This window comes from Tachypleus tridentatus, chromosome 1 (genome assembly GCF_004210375.1).
Source record: "Tachypleus tridentatus isolate NWPU-2018 chromosome 1, ASM421037v1, whole genome shotgun sequence".
In the NCBI taxonomy this organism is placed as follows: Eukaryota; Metazoa; Arthropoda; class Merostomata; order Xiphosura; family Limulidae; genus Tachypleus; species Tachypleus tridentatus.
This window is the reverse complement of record NC_134825.1, coordinates 85,933,941-85,958,073: the sequence shown is the minus strand read 5'-3', so window position 1 is coordinate 85,958,073 and position 24,133 is coordinate 85,933,941. Positions and strand designations below refer to the sequence as shown.

General features: G+C 30.6%; 1 protein-coding gene and 1 long non-coding RNA gene across 2 annotated transcripts in view; one reads left to right on the top strand and one right to left on the bottom strand.

Moving 5' to 3' along the window:
- Positions 1-5,600: 5,600 nt before the first annotated feature.
- LOC143254406 (uncharacterized) lies at positions 5,601-19,172 on the top strand. The gene is made up of 4 exons (XR_013030184.1): positions 5,601-6,371; positions 11,978-12,110; positions 12,474-12,578; positions 17,454-19,172. It is a non-coding gene; the product is annotated as an uncharacterized LOC143254406 (long non-coding RNA).
- A 378-nt stretch (positions 19,173-19,550) lies between these two features.
- Positions 19,551-24,133, bottom strand: part of LOC143254401 (cyclic AMP-dependent transcription factor ATF-3-like) — a 99,088-nt gene continuing 94,505 nt past the window's right edge. The window contains exon 5 of the transcript XR_013030183.1: positions 19,551-21,520. The gene's annotated coding sequence lies outside the window, so the exon portion shown is untranslated. The remainder of the gene's footprint in view (positions 21,521-24,133) is intronic.

Genomic DNA, 24,133 nt, shown 5'->3' with positions numbered 1-24,133 from the left:
TTTTTGAGCTCATATGTGACTGTACAAATAGTGTATTGTTTCAAAGTGAATTTTATGCAGAAACAATTGTTTTTAGATGAATACTGTATATGCATATTTGTACACATTCAATTTGATGAAGTATTTTACAAAAAACTACCACTGAAAATCAGTAATTAAGGTTTCAAAAAATGTATATCCAGTGCAGTGGATGGAATGAGTGGCATGCTATGGAAGTCAGATAAGGATGAAGCAAAGGTTCAAGGATGCAAATCTAATGAATACACTGAATCTGGTGGAAGCAACATTCCTGGTAATGACAAATACTTATGTGAAGATGAATGACTAGTATAACCCAGCATATAAACTTTTGAATAACTTTTGTAAAATTGACACTTAAAATTTCAGTGAAAGATGTCCAAAAAATATAATTCATCAATAGTTGTTTCCTGTATTTAGAAACTGATCAATACAATATTTACAACTGAAGTGTAAAAGACATATTTTCTTCAGTTTAACCTTTCAAAATTAGATGAATATTATATTTGGGCACATTATTCAGTTAAAAGGGCATGCTTAGTATATAAACCTTGACAATACTTGTGATAAGGTACTTTGCATTATACAAAATAATTGTTGTATTAATCAGTGATGATGAGAAAACCCACTTGTAGAGAAAAATCTAAGCACGCCCTCTACATTCCTACACTCAATTACACAACCCCTTCAAACGTGTGGTCGGCTATCAGTCAGTTATCTTTTTCTTTCTTTGTGAACCTGACGATGACCGAAGAAGGTCGAAACGTTGTTTGGCCCTCTATATAAAAAATCTTCTCAACCCATACCAGCCATTTTTACATATATAAATTGTTGTATTAATGGGGCCTTGCGCTGGGGCCTTTCATACTTCTCCAATCCAAAGTTTGTACATGGAGTCCCATGAACCCCCTCTGTATATTTGTTGTTGCAACTGTCTCTTATGTATGCTTCCAAACTTTGCTTTTTACCACAGGATCCTACTTGTGGTTGTGTTTTCCATTCTCAGTGGGCCAACCTTTTTTATAGCAGAAACTCTGCCATAGTTCCTTTTAACCTTCATTTCCAGGCACAATCAGGAAAATTAGATTTGTCTTTGAATAGCAGTATCGGTAAATCGCCCTCTTCTACCATGGCTAATTACTATCGCCAACTGTGGCCTATCTCTGAGTCATCTGAGAAAGGCAGATACTCCTGATTGGAAATATCACTCTTCATTTGCTGAACATCTTTCAAACGATCCATCCATTCCCATATATACAGATGATCTTTCAAGCCTGTATATGCACACACACCCTTGAAAAAAATATTTTGAACATAACTTTTACTTTTTAGTAACTTATAGATTCCAATCTAAAACTCTTCAAAAGTGCTATTGTCAATGGCAGCTTATTCCACAATTCATATTACACTTTTAAAAAATATGAGTGTTTTAACTGAGCCTAGCCAGTCGTTTCCAAATCTTAAACTTGTGACTTGTTGTGGAATTAGCTTAAAATATATCAGTGGAATCAGATGGTTTTTTATTTTGTTAATCACCCAGATAATCTTATAAGCTTCAATAAGACTACTTCTTGCTCATTTGAAAAGAAAACAGATCTTAATCTGTTCCTATAAAATCATGTTAGTAGCTGTTCTTTGTGCTATTTTCAGTAAGTCGGTATTATTTTAAGTAAGGATACCAAAAGACAAAACATTCCAAATGTAACTTCTTATTAGTATGTAAATATATACCCTAATTTTGTAAAAGTTATGTGAAAAGCAGCTTTTCACTTTTATAAATGGATAAGTGCCTCAAGTCATTAAAGCAACAGGGCAATGCTTTAATGACTTGAGGCACTTATCCATTTATATACCAAGATCCTTTTGTTCAGTTGTAGTTCCATCCAAAGATTATGTAGTTAAATGAAAATCAAAGGTCCAAGTTCTGGTAAGAGTTTTATCCTGTCTTCTGATATTCAGTTTGAAAATTATTCTCAGTTTAGGGACATTAACAGATTTGTAGCATTCCAAATCATTTAACTTCAACAGATTCTTGATGGTATAGATTCATCATTGTATGTTTATGAAATCATAACTTTAGAGGTGGATAATTTGCTGTGTGGGCTGATGGATAAGAAAGAATAGAAAGTTAAGTAAATATTTGAGAAAGAAAAATAATATTTTTAATTTTTTTTTAATTAATTGCCATCTGCTGATTATAACAGTGGCATGTGGTTGACTTTTGGTAATAAGTGAAAATTTGTTCTTTTTTACTGTAAATTTTTGTTCTTATGTTAAACTAGAAATGTTGTAGCATTCATGTATGTCCAAAACAAAGAATACTTTGTGTACTAGCTAAAATGGCTTCTTATTTAAGCAACCTTTTATTTACATCTATACATAGGTCATCACTAACCTATGAATGTCGAAGGGTTTAATTTGAGAAACTTCTTTTTTAGCATAATATTCAAGGAGGGTACATCTTTTATGAAAGCTATAAACATTTAGTTCAGCAAACAATGGGTTTAATGTGTGAAAAAAAGAAGGCATATATGGTATGTATACCAACTTCCTTCTAAATCCTTTATATATTGTGAAATTTAAGGGGTGAAATTATTTTGGGATACTCATTCTCTGAATATTGTTTAAGGGCTTAATCCCACAACTCGTATATAAATCAATACAATTTATTGATAAAAATGATTCCCAGATCTTCAAAAATACCTTTTATTTTCTACATTTTACAATTAAACATCTAAACATGAGGTTTGAAGTAAATGTTATTATGTGTTTTAATGTGATTTAAAAACATGTTCTATGCTATCTCTGTGCCGGGATTTACTGCATTATTAAGAAATAAATTAAAAAACAACTTCTTTACAAAGCTATATATTTAATGTGAAATTCAAGAGGTGAAATTATTTTGGGCGATTTCTTTTTCTTCGTGTACTCAAATTCCCTGTACGTAAATCAATACCACTTAGCCTAGCCCCCAGGCAACTTAATACTTTTAATAATAGGTAAAAAACAGGTAAAGGTGGTTCATATATCAAATTCCCACAGAAATCTATGTAGTTATTGTGGAATTTAATGGCTTAAATTATTTTGTACACTTGTTTCTCTACACTTTCTGTAAGGGCCACATTCATGTACTTTGTACACTGTTGTAAGTAATGAGTTTTTATCTGTTTGTAATTTTTAACTTGTTTTGGCACTGTGTTAATCCATTTTAAACATGTTCTGTCCCAAGGTTTATCCATAACGTTAGACAGTGTTATTGGTGATGGTGACACTGTTCACCTCAGAAATGTTTTTAGTTTTTTAAAGGCCATTAATCTTTTTAATGCTATTTAAGTTTTTTAAGTTATAAATTAGACATTTTTTTTAATGTAATTCCCTTTAAGAATCAATGTACATCTAGTTTGATTTGATATTAGAAAATTGCCATAATATCAAATAACTCAAAACCAGGACTGGAAAGGCCAACTCCAGGTGATTAATGCTGTTGTTTGAAAAAATCGTTAGTCATCCTGGTAATTTATAATTAAAATTTTGCTGCAAGTCTTTTAAACCTTTTTTATTGCTTTACATTCTGAAAGCGGCCATAACATCAAATAACTTGGAACCAGGACTGGAAGGGCCAACTTTAGGTGGCTGATGGGGGTTTTTGAACTTACCTGTTAGTCTTCCTGGTGAGTTATTAATTACAATTATGCTACAGAGAGTCCTTTACAACTTGTACAGTTTTTGTACAGTTAATTTACAGTTGGTATTTTCATTTCCTTGATTATATGACTCTTGCTTTCTGCATGATATGTTGATTTGACCAACAATATTAACAATTTCTGACCAACCCCCAGAAATATCTCATTGACCACTTTGGGGACACTTGCTTTAGACTACAACTAGATTATATCTATAGACAAGATATCCACATTTTTGTTTAAATATTTCATTTACATGCACACACATACATTTTACTGTGTTACCCAAGCTGTTGAAGGAGGCTACTGCATTGTAATGTGTTTGAAAAATTGAGTTTAGCACTGCATGTTTTCACACAAAATTAAATTTGAACAAAATGGAGAATCCAAAGAAATGTTTAACAATAGAGAAAAAAACAAACATTGCAGGTATTGAAATTGTTTTGGAATTGCACTCTATTTGAAATGTTTTTCTATTAATTAGTTTTTAATTTTAAACTTCACAGCTGTTGGAGAATATCAATTCTACTGGACCATCTTTAACCTATAGGTACAAAAAACTGAAAATATTTTGTCTGTTGAAAATGACCATCTTGGGGGTATCAAAACTGGTCATTTTGTTATTTTAAAGTTATGATGCATGAGTGATGAAATACCAGTTCAAGTTTGTTACATTACTCCTAATATACATCAAAAATAATATATTTATCAATTATATTCTAATTAGTATCAAAGTTGTATATCCTCCTCCATTTTAATATATATTGTAATTTTTTGGGCCTATTATATAGTTTAGTAGTTAGTATGCTGGACTTGGCATTGGAAGGTCTCAGGTTTGAACCCAAAATATGCTAATGCACTTTTTCTGCACTTTCAGCAGTGGATGTGTAGCCAAAGAGACAGTCCATTTCACAATACTGTGAGTATTAGCTGTGTAAATGGTGGGTGTTACTGATTGACTGCCTTTCCTTGGGTCATCATTCTAAGTAAAAGATGCTGTATATTTACACTTGATGTTTTTGACTCGCTGTTGATATTGAAAATGCTAAATTTATACTTTCAACATTGAAATAGTATTTTGTAACTTTTTATAGAGTGTTTACTTCTTTCAGTTGCTCAGTTATTTTACTTTGATATTCAGTCATATGTAGCACTACTGCCTCTTATTTTAGCATAGTATAATGACTTTGATATCTAAATTTATATCATAATACAATATTCCTGTGAATTATAAAACATTTATAATGGTTAGTAACTTGCAAACATAAAATTTCCTCCATCATTAACAATTAAAATGTTCTATGAAGACATTTTACAGAAAAAAAGTCAGATTTAATTTTAGTTACTTATTGATCCTTTTGGCCCGGCATGGCCGAGAGCGTTAAGGCATGCGACTCGTAATCTGAGGGTCGCGGGTTCGCGTCCGCGTCGCGCTAAACATGTTCGCCCTCCCAGCCATGGGGGCGTTATAATGTTACGGTCAATCCCACTATTCGTTGGTAAAAGAGTAGCCCAAGAGTTGGCGGTGGGTGGTTATGACTAGCTGCCTTCCCTCTAGTCTTACACTACTAAATTAGGAACGGCTAGGTGCAGTGGGCTAACAACCTACTCACTTAAAAACCTGTTACGGAAACCGCAGTGATTGCGGTCCTGTGTTCCTTAAGGAATTGAGTGACAGATGATGATGGTTGATCCTTTTTAGGTGTTATTTGCAAATATCTGTGTTAATATCCAAGAAACTTTTATTTTACTTTGTATTTTTTATTTTAATTGTTTTTATGGATTCTAATGTAGGCTAATGTATTATTGATTTTTGGAAAAAAAACAACTTATTATTTGTATTAAAAGAATGGAAAATATATATTGTTTATTTTTAACTTAATTATATTTTATTATCTAGAACTATAAAGAGCTGCCAGTAAGTATATAAATATACACTTAGGAGATTAGAAGGGTGTTTAATCTTGTATACATTGTTTGAAATATTCATACAAATAGATGTGAATATATTGTTTTAATATATTGTGAAGCATTTTGTAAATTTAAAATGCTTCAGGTATTGAATATTTGTGGAAAATTGAAGTACATATATATATATATATATGTATACACATATGAAGATATGAACTAAGCTGTATCATGATGTTTGTTTAGAAGGAGAACATGTTGAGACATTTTGTGCTGAAATGTTTATACTGCCACAAGACGGTGCTAATCAAGGTCATAAAAGGGTATGGGAAATTACGAAGGCCTTATTAGCAAGATGGATCTATAAAATTGCTCAGTATCTTGGAGATACCAAAGCATGGGAGAATGTTGAGATTGATTTATAACTTTCAAGTATAAAACTATCAGAAAAGGAAGAGAGTTGGTTCTTTGACGAAGGATCAATAACAAGGATGTGTGCATAGATACTGCTGATTTATAGGCTCCATCTGCAGCCAGTGAATAAGTAGTTTTGTTTCTGCTTGTGGTTATTGCATCACGATTGTAAGAGAAATGGCTAGTTAAGTGTTGGAACTACTTGAGGGTAGTTGTATATACTATTTGACAGATCGCAAGAACACTACAGAAAAATCAAGTAAAAACTCGTGTAATGAGGGGAAAAATCTATACCATGATGAATACTGCCACTAGAAGTCCTTTGGTTCTATTGTGCCTTAGCTCTCTGTAAGTAGTTTATTGATACCTTTTCCAGCATTGGGTAACATAGTAAAGAAAAGTTAACTTGAATGTACAAGAAATATTTGTTATAAAAGTGTTTGCTTAACAAATACTATGAGAAGTTAATCAAACTTTTGAGAAGTTGGAGAAAACCTAATAAAGTGCTTATGTTTGGAATATTGGTCTCTTGAGTAAATTTTTCTTTGTTTTAACTGTAAAGCCTCAAGTTAGTGCCTTTGTGCTCCATTTGCTCACTGCAACACCACTTAAATAAATGTGTACCAGGTAGTATTAGTTGAAGCTTCCAAAGGCTAAGCTGAAACAGAACTCCGTCTGCTTGCATTACTACAATTGTTTGATATACTTAAAAGACTGAATGTGAATATACTGTGAATGTTTCTGTGGTGTGCTATAAGTAATATCCAAACTACATGTAAGTTCATAATTTTATTAGATAGTTAACGTGAGTTCACTTGGGGAAACATTTTGCCTTATAAATTATTTGATATACTTTGAAAAGGTTACTACTTCTATAGATGAGGGTGAACATGTAGATTTGGTGTACCTGGATTTTTATAAAACATTTGAAAAGGGCTCACATAAAAAGCTTGTAAAAATTATCTATTTTTGTGATGGGATAAGTTAGTAAATTGGATGAAATGGTGGGTAATTAGAAAAAGCAGAAGGTTGTTACAAATGGAGTTCTTTCAAACTATATTAATGTCATAAGTAATAGACCTTATGGCTATGTCTTAGGACCTTTCATCTTTTTTATTTACATCAGTGAAATAGATGAAAGAATAGTCAATAAATTATTTAAATGTGCAGGAGTTATTAAGGTATTGTATGTTACTAGACGTGAAGAGGATGCTGCTGATTTGCAAAAGGATTTAGATCATTCATTGAGTTGGGCAAATAATAGAAAGATGAGTTTTAATTATAATAAATGAAAAGTAATGCTTGTGACTTACCATCATTTGAATTATAAATATGATTTTAATGAGAATAACCTTAACAGTTTTATGAAAGAAAGGGATTTCAAAGTAATAGTTAATCATCCTTTAAAGCAATCCAAAGAATGTACTGTTGCTAGTAATAATAATAATAATAATAAATTTATTAAGCAATAAATTAGACACAAAAAATCAAATATCAATATAAAACCATCAACAAAGAGTTAACTCGTCCTGTGATGGTTAAACACATAATAATGTAAAATCAAAACTTACAAAATCAATATAAAGTTCCCAGAATATTATCATCAGTATTTAAGATCCATTGTTTTAAGTATTTCTTTTGATTAACACGATTAATAGAAGATCTTATACTATAAGGAATAAAATTATGAATACGAGGTGCCAAATAAAGATATTGATGAAGTGTAACTGTTTTACGTGGTGTGGGTACATTAATTGGAAAAAAAGATTGAAGTCGTGTAAAATATGAAGTGACTTTAAAAGGCCTATTAAAAGAAACATGCAATGTAGATAAAGCTAAAAAATATAAATAAAGTTTATCATATGAAAGAGGGGAGTTAAATTTACTGAAATCGGTATCAAGCCTATGAGTAAAAATATGAGAGAAAACACACTTTTTTGCAACTTGTGAATAGGAATTAAAAAAGTCTTATATGTGCCACCCCAAATTGAAATACAATATTGTAAGAAAGATTGAAAGAGAGCATAATATACACTTAACAAAATATGATAAGGAGCACAATGACTAAGTTCAAAAATTAGCATAGAACTATATTTTAATTTATTAACTAAAGAATTAATATGAAATTGCCAATTTAATTTTCGATCTAAAATAATTCCTAAATATTTAACAGAGGAAACTTGAGTCAATTTGGGACACTTACAATTAGGTAAGTATAACAATCACTAGAATGATAAAAAAATAGAAGGAAAAGCTGGAATGACACCATAAAGGTTAAACTGAAGAAGAAAAGATTTAGATATATTTAAGGATAAGTCATTACAGAAAAGCCAATTTTAATTTTATTAAGATCACTAGAAATAATGGCTTCATTAATTAGATTTGGCTTACTATAAACAACAGCAATATCATCGGCATAGGCTTGGATATCTCCAAAAAACTGTTGGTAAAGAATATCATTTATATAAATGAGAAATAATAAAGGGCCCAGAACAGAACCTTGTGGTACTCAACATTAATTGTAAGCCAATCACTATAATTATTATGGATACAAACTGATTGCTTTCTATTGTGAAAGTAAGAAAAAAACCAATCAAAAACAATGCCTCTAAAACCATAATAAGATAATTTATTTAACAATATTTTATGATTAACAGAATCAAAAGCTTTGGCTAAGTCAAGAAAAACAGCAATTGGATGAAGATCAGAATCCAAAGCTTCTGTAATACTTCCCACAAGTTTAGCAACAGCAACCTCCGTTCCAAGCCCAGGCCGAAAGCCAAATTGAGAAGGAGACAAAACTGAATGTCTATCAAGAAATGATAAAATTCTAATCTTCATAGATTTTTCAAATAGTTTAGAGAAATGTATTAATAAGGAAATAGGTCTATAATTCGTAAAATCAGAAATATTACCAGATTTATAAATAGGAATGACCATTGATAACTTTAAAGCATTAGGAAACTTCCTTGAGTAAAAGATAAATTAATTAAAAAAGTCAAAATTGGTGCAAAAGATTAGCATTAGCTTTCAAAATCTTAACCGAAACACCATCTACACCATTAGAAGCTGAATTTGATAAGGAGAAAATATTATTCATAGTTTCAGATACAGTAACAGGATATAGATAACAAGAAGAAGAAGGAGCAGGAGGCATGCCCTGAGAACAAAATTTAGGATTGGAGCAAGTAGATTTAGCAACATTAACAAAAAAATAATTCAAATCAGATAAATCAGTAGTACCAAAATTACAAAATTTCTTATTTTTTTTTTTTTAACATCAATAATAGAGTTAACAATATTCCAATTCTGTTTAATAGTTTTAGCATTCTTAAACAGGTTATGATAATAAGTCCATTTAGTCTTACGGGTCAAGCTAACAACATAATTCCTTAAACACTTAAATCTAATCTTTAGATAAATATCATCAGGAAATTGATGTACTTTCTTTTTAACTTATCTCTTTAATCATTAACAAAACCAATTCACTGGTAATCCATGGCTTAATTTTTCTAAACTTTCGTGACACAGAAACAGTAGTAGTACAACTTTGAATACAATCAGTTAACACTTCAGCAAAATTATCATAAGCAACATTAACATCAGAACAATTCATAACACAGGACCAATCTGAAAAATTCAAACAAGAACTCAATTCATTAAACTTAATCTTTTGAACATTTGAGACATGTTCTAGATCCGATAAAATGTCTATACATAAAATAATTGGAAAATGATCGGTCAAAAAAACTCTCAACAATATAAGAATAACAATTTTTAATAGTATTTCCACTAATTAAAAAATGATCAATACAAGAATTAGTAACATTGGTTATCCGTGTAGGAGAAGAAATAATAATCGTAAGATTGTTCTCAGACAAAAACTTAAAATATGCATTTTATAACAAACATCATCAAATGCCAAAACATCTATATTAAAATCACCAACAAGTATATTAATATCATATTTGTATAAATTCAATTCTAATGAAAGCTCATCAATAAATTTCAATACAGGCAATCTAGGAGATCGATAAACAACAAAGAGATTAAATTTCTTATTTTGAATCATACAAAATAAAATTAAAGCATCAGACTTAATGTACTGCACTTCTTTTATCATAGTCAGTATCTCAAATTTAACAAAACTGCCACTCCACTAGCCTTATTTAGACCAGAAGATGAAGAATAAAAGGAGTAACCTGGAATCGAAAAGGAAACAAATCCATCCTCAACAAACCAAGTTTCAGAAAAAGCTATTATATGAAATTTAACAACGCTTGATTGTAAAAAAACAAGAAATTGGTCAAAATTTTGAGTAAGACTTCGAATATTAACATGTATTAAATTTAAATGACCAACAGAAAAACATTTGGTAAATCAGAAAGAGAAGACAAAGTTGGTGTAACACCAACAATATCATCAAAATCATCAGCCATTGCAGTATTTATAAATTATTAAGATCAATCAAGCAACGTAAAACAATGGGCTGAGTAGTTTCTGATTTCCTAATAAGAATATTACCATTCGATACCCAAAGAAATTTATAGCCAAGATCTTTCTGTTTTCGTTTTGCTTGCATGAAAATATCACGATAATATGGGAGAGATGTTCGTTAACATAAACTGGATAAGATTCATTACAGACCTTAATATCATTAGTATTAAGAGAGCGAAATTTAGTTTTCTTAAGTTTAAGCAGATCAAATTTAATTTGCTTACGACAAAACTTAACAACAATCTGTCTCGGACTCTTATTTTCAGTTGTTTTCTTTCCTATAATGATGAACAGTGTCAATATCTGTAGGAGCACAGTCAACCCCAAAAGTAGTTGTAATCTTCTGAACAACTTCTTGCAAATTCTCATCAGGCTTCTCTGGAATACCTCCAATCAAAACATTATAGTTATAAGAATATTGTTCCGCTTCACACATCTTCCTCCAAAACTTGCCATCTCCTTCCACAATTCTTCATTTTCATGCTTTAATGTTTTATTTTCCTGTTTACACTCCTTAACTTCAGCTCTCAAAGTTGTGATATCCTCACTCATAGTTTCTACCTTCTCTGAATAATATTGAAAGGAAGTCACTAATTCTTCGACCTTTACTTTAATTAAGTGAAAGTCATCAAGTCTTGACAAAATTTCAGTAACTTTTGTCTTAAGCCACTTCATATCTGCCTCCCCCATATTTAAATCAAGCTCACTATTCTCAACAAGATTAACTGTCTCCCCCTCTAACGAAATGGACACAGTCCTTCTTAATGGAGTTTCACTATTTAGGCTTAACTTTCTTTTCTCATACAAAATCACATTCATAACTTTTCCCAATTTCATTTAAATATTCCAAATCCTGTTCAGTTAAGTTCTTACATCTTAAATGATACCATTTTTGACACTCACCAAAGCAATGAAGGGCTTTATCACCAACTTTAATATAAACTTTACATTGAGCACAAAATCTACGTGGCATACTAGTCAGCCATTTGTAAACACAAGTTCATCTGTGCACTTGCAGCTTCTTTTTTTTTAGTATTTTGGTAGGAAAAATTGGATTTTAGGTTGTATCTACAGAAGTATTTAATACAAGTCTAAAGAAGTTGTGCTTTCATTGTACAGGTTATTAGTTAGGCCACATTTCAAATATTCAGTTATGGGCTCCTTACCTTAAGAAAGACATTGAATGGTTAGAAATGAATTAGAAGAGGGCTTCTAGAATGATACCTTGGATGTAAAGAGTTATATCAGGAAAGATTTCTTATCTAAGGAAATACATTAACATTTTGGAAAGGGTTTAGAGAAAGGAAACTACAATGATGCCTGGGATGAAGGGGTTGTTATGTGTGGAGTGGCTGAAATCTTTCAAATTGTTGTTTTCATGTGAAACAAAAGAAGAGTTAGGAGGGATCTGATTGATGGTGTTGATGTTTTTCTGTTGTATTTTTCATATTTAAAAGTGAGAATAGCAGGACTGAGAAACACAACTATAAATGTTGGGAACATAAAAGTCTTTGTCAGCTTAGACAGTATAATTTTTCTAACAGGGCTGGTGGCTTTTGGAATCGGTTGCCATTGTATGTTATAGAGACGGTAAGTTTGAGAAAAAGTTTTACAAGTACATAAATGATAAAGGCTGGCTTTAAGAGTTTTCTTCTCTGTAATTACTTATTTTAGTTTAGAGGATGAAACAACTAAGATGGACCATAGGCCTCATATTGTTTCAAAATCTTAGGTTATTAGGAGTTATGTTATAAATTGTTTACAGAAATGGTTTTAATAATGGAAGTGGTGAATAAACGTTTTTGAATAATGCCAAGGTTTAACAGAGGCTAGGAAAATATTAGAAGAACAATGTGAGGAAGAAAGATATTTAGAACTGTACAAGGATGTTTAGGAAGAAGAAGTGTATGAAGGAAGGTTGTATTGACACTTGCTTTTGATGATCTTTTACAGTTTTAGTCATGTGACATAATTACAGCCTTGTGACTTGTATAATAAAGTTACATGGAAGAGGCTACACCAACAGGTGATTGATGCAGTCTGAACACACATAGTGAGGTAATAAATTATGTTTTTATATTTGATTATGGTTTTATTTAGCATTCATTTATTATTCCTTCTCTTATTCAGTTTATCTGTGAATTTGTAGTTAAAATGCTTGCTCACCTTCTAAATTATCATGTTTATTTTGAGTAAATATGCATGTATTATGAAACTGGCATCAGTTTCCCTTGATGGTGATGTATGAAAATTTCAATCACATGATTTGTACTCTTGTAATCCAACACTTGAATGAACAATGTGAGGAAGAATGATATATAAAACTGTACAAGGATATTCAGGAAGATGAAGTGTATGAGGATAGACTGTATTGATATTTGCTTTTGATGTTTTATATGTAATATATTATTTTTCATTTATTTTTACTAATTTTTTATTACTGACAACTTTATATTTATAATATGCTAGTGATCCTGTTCAACTCTTTCTATTTTTGTAACAGCCTCTTATATACTCTTACTACAGTATATGACTTGTGAATAACCAGTTAACAGTTTAGAATGCCCCAGTATGGTTTCTCAGCCATTATAATCTACTGCGTTCTTTTGATCCAAGATTTCAAGGTGGTGCATTATGTCCTCAGCCTGCTCAAAGTTTCATATTTTTTGAAATCTAAATAAAACTTATTAATATGCTTAATAAATAAAAGTGGAATTCTATGGTATTAGTGTAGCTATTTATGGTATTTTTGGTTGTTCAAATGTGTGTGTGTGTGTGTATATATATATAAACATAAAAAAAAAATATTTGTTTGATACCTTCCATGTGCAAAATGTGATTTTTTTATATGTTAAAACATAATATTAACTGAAAAACTACCAAATATTCTGAAGGTATATACACTATATCCAAAGTTGAAAGTATTAAATTTAAAAATACTTTAAATGAGTACAAACATATGTAGTTTGGTCATATTGAGAGAATTTATAAAAGAATCTGAACATGAATGCAATAAATTATTGTGAATTTTATAACAACATCCTACAAATTATTTGGTGGTTTCAGAGGATGACTTGTTGAATTTGCCATATGATTTTATTTACAGTTTTAGTCATGTGACATAATTACAATCTTGTGACTTGTAAAATAAAATTACATGGAAGAGGCTACACCAGCAGATGATTGATGCAATATGAACACACACTTAGTGAGATAATAAATTATGTTTTTTCATATTTGATTATGGTTTTATTTAGCATTCATTTATTATCCCTTCTCTCATTTAGTTTATCTATGACTTTGTAGTTAAAGTGCTTGCTCACCTTCTAAATTATCATGTTTGTTTTGAATAAATATGCATGTATTATGAAACTGGCATCAGTTTCCCTTATTGGTGATGTATGAAAATTACAATCACATGATTTGTACTCTTGTAATCTAACACTTGAATGAAAACCCTACATTGACTTTAACAAGTTATAGCTGAAGAATACTATTATTGATTATTACTAAAAGTTAATGATTTTGTAGCTTAAATATATGGGACAGTGTTATTTTGGAATTTATTTTATTTTTTTCCTGATTCATTTATTAATGTAGATTAATTTTTACTATACTATTCATTAACATTAATTTCAAGTCCTTGGCTGGCACATATTTATTTACTGTGTGGTAAGTTATCGACTTTGTATTTCAGTTATTTGAAATCCACTCTTTGGATTTCTGTGGTTGTCAATGTATTAATTTTTTGTTTTACTCCAGTTGTAGAGGTAAGTTAATTTAAACCATTGCAGCATCTTTTTCTACTGATGTCTTTTTTCAAAACAATACTACTTCATCTCAACCAAAGCTATCTCAATCATGGTTTGCCCATTTAAGAATTGCTATAAACACGTTTGCTATCAGTGCACCATTCTTTTCTACTCCATCATTTTCTCACTATTTCCTAACACATCCTTATCATGTGACTACCTTCCATCAGTCATATTCTGTTACTGAAATTGCTAGCTTTTTCTACTACTCCAGCACTATCTTCACTTTCTGACTTAGCTTTCTCTTTTATGGACACATGTATCAAATAATTCTTCATGTCACAAAATTTTGACTGTGCTTGATCACAAATTCAGATCAATTTAACATCTTGTGTTTGGTTACCATCGTTGTTAAAACTTGTTTGTTTCCAAATTTGTTGATATGATCCTATTGCCCTGGGTATCCTTCACTGTGCATGACACAAAGTTTTAATATCTTATGTTCCAAATTTATTAAATTACTTTTTGGCTACATTAAACCAAACAGCGTAGCATAAAGTTTCAACTAATAATCAATATTTTAAAAGTTTGAGTTATAAGGTGTTAAATGTACAGTGCAAATTTTAAAAAATCTTGAAGTTCCCCAAGTGTAACACTTTTTCTAAGCATCTTCTCTTCTCTGTTTTATCCATCACCTCTTCAAAAATTTTTAAATTACAAAATTCAAAAATCACTCCTCAGCTTTGGGGATGAATGCCCTCAGCTGAGATTGGTGGGGTCTTTACTTATATGCCTACCCTCCAGTCAGACTCTCCTACAGAGTCATTTTCTTTATCCTGATAAATCCTTTTCATGATCTGCTGGTTGCTCCATATTAGCAGGCTCAGATATGATTCCATCTGCTCTGGCCTTTACTGGAACAACAACCTCTGCTGTTACCTCTTCCTGATTTTTCCAACAACCTTGAAAGAATGTATTTCATCCAGTCTCTTACCTTTAGCTTAGGGACTCATCCATCATATGGCACATTTCCTTGCCCCTGAACAGTTAAATGTCAGTTTCACTCAGAGTACAAGTATCATTACTGTGAGAATGTTAATGACTAGCTTGGATGAATTTGTAATGACTCTTGTTGCAGGATGAGAAAGCCAAAAAGGTTTTGAGAGATAAGGGAATTTTTTTACTCTTTGCATGTTATTAATCTATATCATTTGGTGCATTATTTAATCAAATAAAAATTAAGGGCAATGCTATGAATAGTCTAAAAAAATTAGGGTTAACGTCCTTCAACAGTTGAGAGCAAGAAAATGAAGATTGAGTAAGTATGCTATTTCTTTATTGTTTTTCATTCTTATTCTTCATGTATAATTATAGAAGTTACTAAAATGTAAAAATATGGACCTTTTAAGGTTAGTTAAGATGAGATTAAATCAAATAAATAATAGCATATAACAAAAATGTTTTATGAGGCACCCACACAAGTTGTGTCTGCAAGTTCTTCTAAAACATGGATGACATAATTCAATAGCATAACATGAGCTACACATGTCCTAAACGATTTACAACTTAAAATGGTGTGGACCATGGTTAAAAGGACAATAAAACAGTAAAATTTAGTTATAAACAGATGTATCCTATTAAGAGCTATTTGGGATAAACAAATATAGTTATGTTACAATTTGAAGTTATTCTAGAAAGAAAAAAGGGTAATATAGATTTATTTCAATCTTTTTGGTGGTTATGGGGTCCATCAAATTGACCAATATCGTTTTGAGATAGCATAGATAAAATAACAGATAAAGTATAAAGTTTTATTTTTAAAAAATGTTTAAAATGCATTTAGGAAATATTAGGAGTTACACAAAGGAAATTTACAAATTTTGAAATAAGGAATGTTTTTAATTTTTTTTAACATGGAAATGATTTTGCACACAGATTAGTCAAAACAAATACTCATTATATTAATGGACAAATTTTTATTTTATTACCCCTTTTGCAATGAATCAGGGTTAAAATGCCATGTCATCACACTTGTTGACTTGCATTAAAAATTTTATTGCACTACTATTTTATGAATTTATGTTAGCAAATTTGGAATCAAATTGTAAATTATAATTCAAACTTTAATATTATGTACGAGTTAATTTTTTTAAATCTAAAAGTAAATATTAAAATAATACATTTAAAAATATATTTTAGTGAGTCACATGGTATGTTGAATGCATCAGTTTAAAATTAGACGTTCTGACGTCAAAATACGAAGTCTATAATTTTATATAAATTATGAATTTATATTACTGATATTGACAAGCTAGAATATAAAATAAAAACCTCATCTTTTTATCTTGCTGAGATATGGCTTATGTATTGAATAAAAATTGGTGGCCCCTTTCAATTTTTTAAATGGTCCCTTGCATGACTTGAATAGCAAATCAGCAGCTCAGTATGTCCATGAAGTGGTTTTCTCAGACTTTTTTATCTTTGTAAAAGCTACTGAGTTCTTTCAATCCAAGTTTTCAAGGAGATGGGTTGTGTGTTTAGTCCGCTCGAAGTTCATATTCTTTAAAATTTAAATAAACCTTACTTATTAAGCTTATTAAATTATAGTGGAATATCATAGTATTAATGTAGTTATTTATGATTTTTAGGTTAATCAACTGCAAATATATAAAACCTAAAAAAATTTTGTTTGATATCCTCCACATGCAAAAGGCATAGCATTTTATGAGTTTTTATATGTTAAAACATAATATTAACAGAAAGACTGCTATATGTTGTGAAGGTATACACGTTATATTGCAAATTGGAAGTATTAAATCTAAAAAGATTCTAAATAGGTAAAAGAGGTCACATGGTTGGTCATATTGATTGAGCCCATATTGAGATTAGTTATAAAAAATCTGAATATGAATGTAGTAAATCATTATGAATTTCATAACATCCTCCTACGAATGATTTGGTGGTTCAAGAGGATGATTTGGTGAGTTTTTCACATGGCTTCTTTTTACGTTGTTATTTATGTGACATAATTACAACTATGTAAATATCAAAAGTACATGAAAGAGACTACACCAACAAATGATTGATGCAATCTCAACATACATATTGTGAAATAAATTATGTTTTTATATTTGGTTATGGTTTTGTTTAACATTCATTTGTTATTCATTTTATCATTTAGTTTATTCAATTCTGAAACCACCAGAGGAATGGACCTTAGACGAAACAGATGAAGAAACTGCAATGCAGGGAACTGGCAGTGACATTGATCCGGATTTTGAACCATGCTTCTCAGATAATCCACACCTCATAATACAGTCAGAATTAAAGGATCTGGTCAGAGATTTGGGTCTGTCAAAAGCAAAAGCTGAATTGCTGGGTTCGAGACTGCAGAAATGGTGTTTGCTGTCACCAGGTTCGAAAATTTCTGTTTTTTGAAGCCGCCAAGACGATATAACCAAATTCTTTGCACAAGTTGACAGTCTCTGTTTTTGTGTTGACATCGAAGGATTGTTCTTTGCTTTGGGGTGTGACTATGACCCGCAAGAGTGGCGTCTCTTTATTGATTCATTAATGTTAAGCCTCAAAGCTGTTCTGTTACACAATGACAATGTTCTCCCTTCAATGCCTGATGGCTATGCAGCACACATAAAAGAAATCTACGAGAACATGAAAATGTTACAGCAAGTACAATTGGAACATCTGTGGAGATCTGAAAGTCGTTGGTCTCTTACTGGAACTGCAGCTCGGCTGTACAAAGTACTGTTGTTTCATCTGTGGATGGGACAGTCGTGCCAAAAAGTCACATTATTCTAGAGAGAGTTGACCACTCCGTAAAAAGTTAGTTCCAGGACAGAAAAATGTGGCGCATGAACTGCTTGTCAACCCAGCAAAGATTTTTTTGCCTCCTCTTCACATAAAATTTGGACTTATGAAGAATTTTGTGAAAGCAATGAACAAAGAAGGTGAAGGTTTTCGTTATTTAAGACAGATGTTCCCAAGAATAACTGAGGCCAAGATCAAAGAGAGCATTTATGTTGGCCCTCAGATCAGACATGTTATGAGTGACAAGCAGTTCGAAGATCTGTTAGCTGGGCTGGAAAGCCTTCAAAGACGTTGTGAACAATTTTTTTGGCAGTTACAGAGCCCCACATTACATTCAGCTGGTAGACAAACTTCGCAAAGCATACAAAGCAATGAAGTGCAACATGTCACTCAAGATTCATTTCCTCCACTCACACTTGGACTTCTTCCCCACAAATCTCGGTGCTGTCAGTGATGAACACAGTGAAAGGTTTCACCAGGACATTGCTAAGATGTAAAAACGATACCAGGACAACTGGAATCCTTCAATGCTTGCTGACCACTGTTGGACACTGTAACGTGATGCACCGAACATTGAATACAAACGAAAATCAGGAGCAAAACACTTTTAATTATGTTGAACTTAATGGTGTATTAGAAACATAAACGCAATTAAATACGTTATTGCCGGTGAACAGTTAACTGCCTATTTCTCAGCATTCCTACGTAATGAAGCAAAAATCAAAACTATATTTGTGCATACCCACCAGGTACCTGTCACAATCAACCAAAACGTTTCAGGATGCAAAACTTTTGAGAAAATTGTTGTGCAGTGTTATATAAAACAAATGTTAAGTAGTTAATCACATGATGTGTAATCTCGTTATCTGGGAAGACAATAAAAACGCTTAAGACGTGTAGCCGGAATGATGAAGATAACGAATGAAAAAGAGCTGATAGGTTAGAGATTTGAGAAATTGTAATGACTAGAATAATAATTTTTTTAAAACGCGCGTTCCTGACATATTTGTGATTTAACATTATTTTCATGATAAGTGTCTAGTATTATTATTGTAAATAAATTTATGAAATAGTTTTTCTCCTGGTGTTTTTTTTAACATTGTTTTCATATTAACAACTGTTTGTGTTTACAAACTTCAGCATAACTACTCTTATTATTCTATAGAACTTTTATTGTTTAATAAACTTTCTGTATCCTGATAGAAACGTCATTATTAGTTACGTTACAATTGGCGCACAAATAGTGATTTCTTCTTTGAAAGATTGAAATATTCAACCTGTTTTGTTAGTTTTGTGTATTTTATAAATGAGTGTTCTAGCTATAAGTTTCAAAAGAAAGTGTCCAGCTTGACGAAGTTTGTTGCAGTTTGGACTAAGCTGGTGTTATCTAGTTAGGTAATGCCAGTGATTCAAAACGTCTTCACTCAGATACACCTCTCCACTGAACAATGTGTGACGAGTATGATATCTTTATTAAAAAAGATACAGTACAATGCAAGTCATGAAGCTGTCAACTATGAGTGCTACTGCCAATACATCATTCTGTTTTGTTCCTAGATGTAAACAATTCACATTTACAATGAAAATATATCAATAGAAACAAATTGTTTGTGGCATTCTCTATTTTTAGTTACAATTTAACTGGTATGAATGATTAACACAATGGTAAAAGGTTCTGATGTCCTACAACATGGTGATGCTTCCTTGATTATTACATTCCTCTACAGTACAGTCTACTCTGAGAAAGCAAAAGTTACAACTTGTACAATAATCTTTCTTCTTAAAGCATAAAATAAACATAACTTACACTATAATATAAAGATCTGTTACTGAAATCATAATGTTCAAAAGAGCTTGCACTCTGCAGGATGGTTTGGTCTTTTAGAATAAAAACAACTATTATCTTAAACACTGCATGATAGTGCATTCTTTCAAAAACAAAACACACACATCAACTTAAACCCTGCAAGATAGTCCATTCTTTCAAAAACACATTTCAGCTTGCACATTGCATTCTTTCATAGTCCATTCTTTCAAAAACAAAGAACACAAAAATACTGGAGCACAAAGTTCATTCTATAAAGTGAGAATACACAACTTCACAGTTTACAGGATAGTATACAATCATGTAAGCAAAGGATTGTATAACAGCAGTTTTCAGGTTATAAGAAAGTTTGATACAGTCGCAATTTTCAGACTACTAAAGGTTGTACAGTAGTAGTTTGCAGACTGTAAAACTTTTGTTCAGTAGTAATTTCAGAGTATAAAAAATTGTTGTGTATAAATAACATAAAATTGAACTTGTAACTGAAATTTTTCTCACAAGTAGTAACAAAAAAAGTATGTATACACTTGTATACATGTATGTAACTATTAACAATTTTAGGCACTTGAATATACACTTAACATACAAACATTAATTACCACAGTTATTTAAACCAAGTACTTCATTACTGACAATCTTTTTAATATATTTTTTGTTCCTCATATACTCCAGAAAGATTCTTTTCATGTGGAAAATATTACTGTGGTAATGTCACTACTATATCTTTTTACTTTTATCACTTTTTTCATTAAATTCTTTATTGTTCATTCATTTTTGTGACAATGAATTATCACAAGGGGATTATTTTTATATTTTTGCAACATACAGATCCATAGTTTAAATTATTTTACAACAGATATTCACAACTGCCAACAAAAAGAAAACTGTAAAAGCAAGAAAAATAATGTAATTATTACAGAATGACAAACATTCGAAGATACACCATATTAGGGCTTTGGCATTTTGTTTTTAATTGTAAGTTCAAATGTTTTATAATTAATGTATTTATTAAGTATATACTTTGTTTATAATGAAACAAAACATGGGTAAACATATCTTAATAAGATGTGTTAGGGTTCAGTTGATAATAACAAATTAAAACTTGGCATTTCTTCTTTTTACAAAACACTTTAAAATGCTAATTTTTTTAATGAAGTACCACACAAAACACAATCCTTTTTCTCAGCTTTCATTACATCTTCTTAAAGCAGTAACAATATTTATTTCAAAAACTATCAGTTAACTTTTTCTTCCCTTAAGAAGTTTGTTTACAGGCTCAAATAATCTTCATTTTTGTTAAATTACATATAAGTAATTTTTTTGTCTTTTGCAAAAACATGGTTGTTCAGAAAGAATTTAAAGAAAAAGTAAATTACATTAAATATAAACTCTAAATAAGAATTTGAGTTTGGTTAAAATTTTGTAAAAGTAACAGGGTTACAAAGACAGTTAATTTTGATAAACAATGTACCAAACTTGTTAATAATTCAAAACAGCATTAGACTATTTGGAGATTTTAAGTCATTGATGTCATGATTGTGCTTTACCATCTTCACCTTTTGTGTCATCTCTCAAAAAATGTCTTCTCCATCAAGTGTCTTGAATAATGGAGAAAAATATAATTAATTTCTTGAATATTTTAACGTTTATTACAAAGCCTGTTTTATACATTTAATTTTATCTGTAAAAATAATCAATTCTCACAAATCCTCAAAACTGTATTATTAGTAAATACAATTCAGGAAAATCATCAACTCATGCTATCTATATTTTTAGAACGTCCATTTTCATAAGTCATGCTACCTATATTTCAAATAAGCACAATTCTGGAAAATTATCTATTTTCACAAATCATGATATCTAAATTTTTAGTAAGTAAAAAATGAACTTTTTATCAGCAATTTTTATTTACAATATCATTTAAAGATGCATTGTCTTTAGGGTTATAGATAACTAATGTAATTCTCTTGAACTCAAATGTATTTAAACAGGATTATTTTTAAATATGCTAAGTTTCCTTATTATATTTTCTTATAAAAGCAAGGTACAAGTTGATCTTAAAAAAATATAAAATTCCTGAGAAAGTTAAGAATGAGATTTAAGTTTTTGTATTACTGTACTATTATACTCAAGAGAGGTTAAAACTTTTTATCCAAATATTTCATTACAAGAAACAACTGATCCATATTTAATTCAAGTTTGAATCCCCTTTACACCAAACATGCTCTTTTTCAGCCATAGGGGTGTTATAACGTGACAGTCAGTCCACTATTTGTTGATAAAAGAGTAGCCCAAGAGTTGGCAGTGGGTAGTGATGACTGGCTGCCTTCCTATTAGTCTTACACTGCTAAATTAGGGACGGCTAGTGCAGATAGCACTCGTATAGCTTTGTGCGAAATTCAAACCAAACCGTATTTAGTTTTACGTTTTTTTTTTTCAACTTTGGATATAATGATAGTATTTCTTTTGATTTATTTTTGGTTAAACTGATGGAGTTTGTATAGAATCAAACTTGCAAGTGGTATGGCTGTTTTGATTAGCTACCATAGAACCTAATGGTTAGAAAAATACACAATTAGTTTTAAGCCAAATTATTAGATATGCTATGTCGATGATAAAGTTATGATTTTTGTTTTAAAAATGAATATAATGAAATAATGAACTTTTAGCTTTTCAACAGCAAATATCCAAATTTATAGTTAGGTATGAATTATATTATTTGTTCTGTATATTGTGGTGCATAATCAGCACCACTGTTTTAAACTATGTGTATTATAAAAAACATTTTCTTGGTTTCATTCCCATTCTGACAGTTTTATTTTCTACAGTATTAAAAGCTTATCTAGTAATTGTTTAGTTTAACAAACTTATTGGATTACAAACATTTATATTTTGTTGCATAAACAAAATAATATTCTGAAACCTAACGAATTTAATAGTAACAACTCTTAAATACTATACAAAGCTACCAACTCTTTTGAATTTTACGGCCTCGTATTACTATATGTCGGCAAAATGTCACACATGTAATAGTACTACTGTATACATAACAAAATAACGATACCTGTTGTAATAGTACCACTGTATGCAAGACAAAATCACAATATATACATGTTAAGAAACATTTACAATGTAGGGTTTATAGAAAAAAAAGATTGCATCTCTATTTCAGTCAATCTTTACAATAAACCATTTTTTGTTATTTCAAAATTTACAGAATTCAGCATTAATCTTCATTTCAAAATCAGACTAGTTTTTTTTTAATTATTTCTTTATAAGTGTTACTGACAATATTCTCACGTTTCAAAATCTGACGTGCCAGCTTAACTTGTATAACGTATATATGATGTACAAAATTACATACAGTTTCGACTGAAAGTGTTCGCACCCCTGCATCACGAGTAGTTGGTTGTTTGCTCATAACTTAAAAAGTATCAAGAGTAGGCTAATAGAAGGGGTACGAACACTATCTCTCGTAACTGTAGCTTCTGATGTTTATAGTATACTGACTGTAGCGAACCAACAATATCAAATTGTCTCTTGGCGCGTTGATTTATAAAGTTTACGATAAGGTTCTCAAACGTTCAGCTAACGCTTTCGTAAAACATATATTATTTATTTTTACATTCGAGAATCTGCCACAAATTTAGGTTACGTATCAAGAACCAAAACATTTCTGATTATACAACTGGAGAATATTTCGAGAACCAAAACCCTACGAATTATATATAAAAGAGATTGGTAGATTAAACCTTCTTACTTATGAAGCTGGAGAACATGTTGAGAGAATCAAAACATTCCTAGTTATGAAGCTAAATACGTTGAAATTAACAAAACTTTCTTATTTATGGAGCTAAAAGATATTTTGAAAACTCCGAAACTTTCCTAATTGTGAAACTAGAGAATGACACATTGAAATTTCCAAAAAGTTTCAAGATAAGGAGCTATATAACACTGCAAGACTGAAGTATTTCTGACTGTTGGACAAGGGAACATAATGATGGGAGATGAAACCTTTCTGGTTAAAACAACTAGAAAGCGCCCATATGCAAATATGAAACATTCTTTGTATTTAATTATAAGATAAATTAATATCAGAAACATACCTTCCCAGCTATAGAACTAGATAACATTTTCGGAGAGAAACATTCCCCATTAATATAGTAGAAAAATATATTATGTAAGAAATAATATGAAAGGAAGAAAATAAA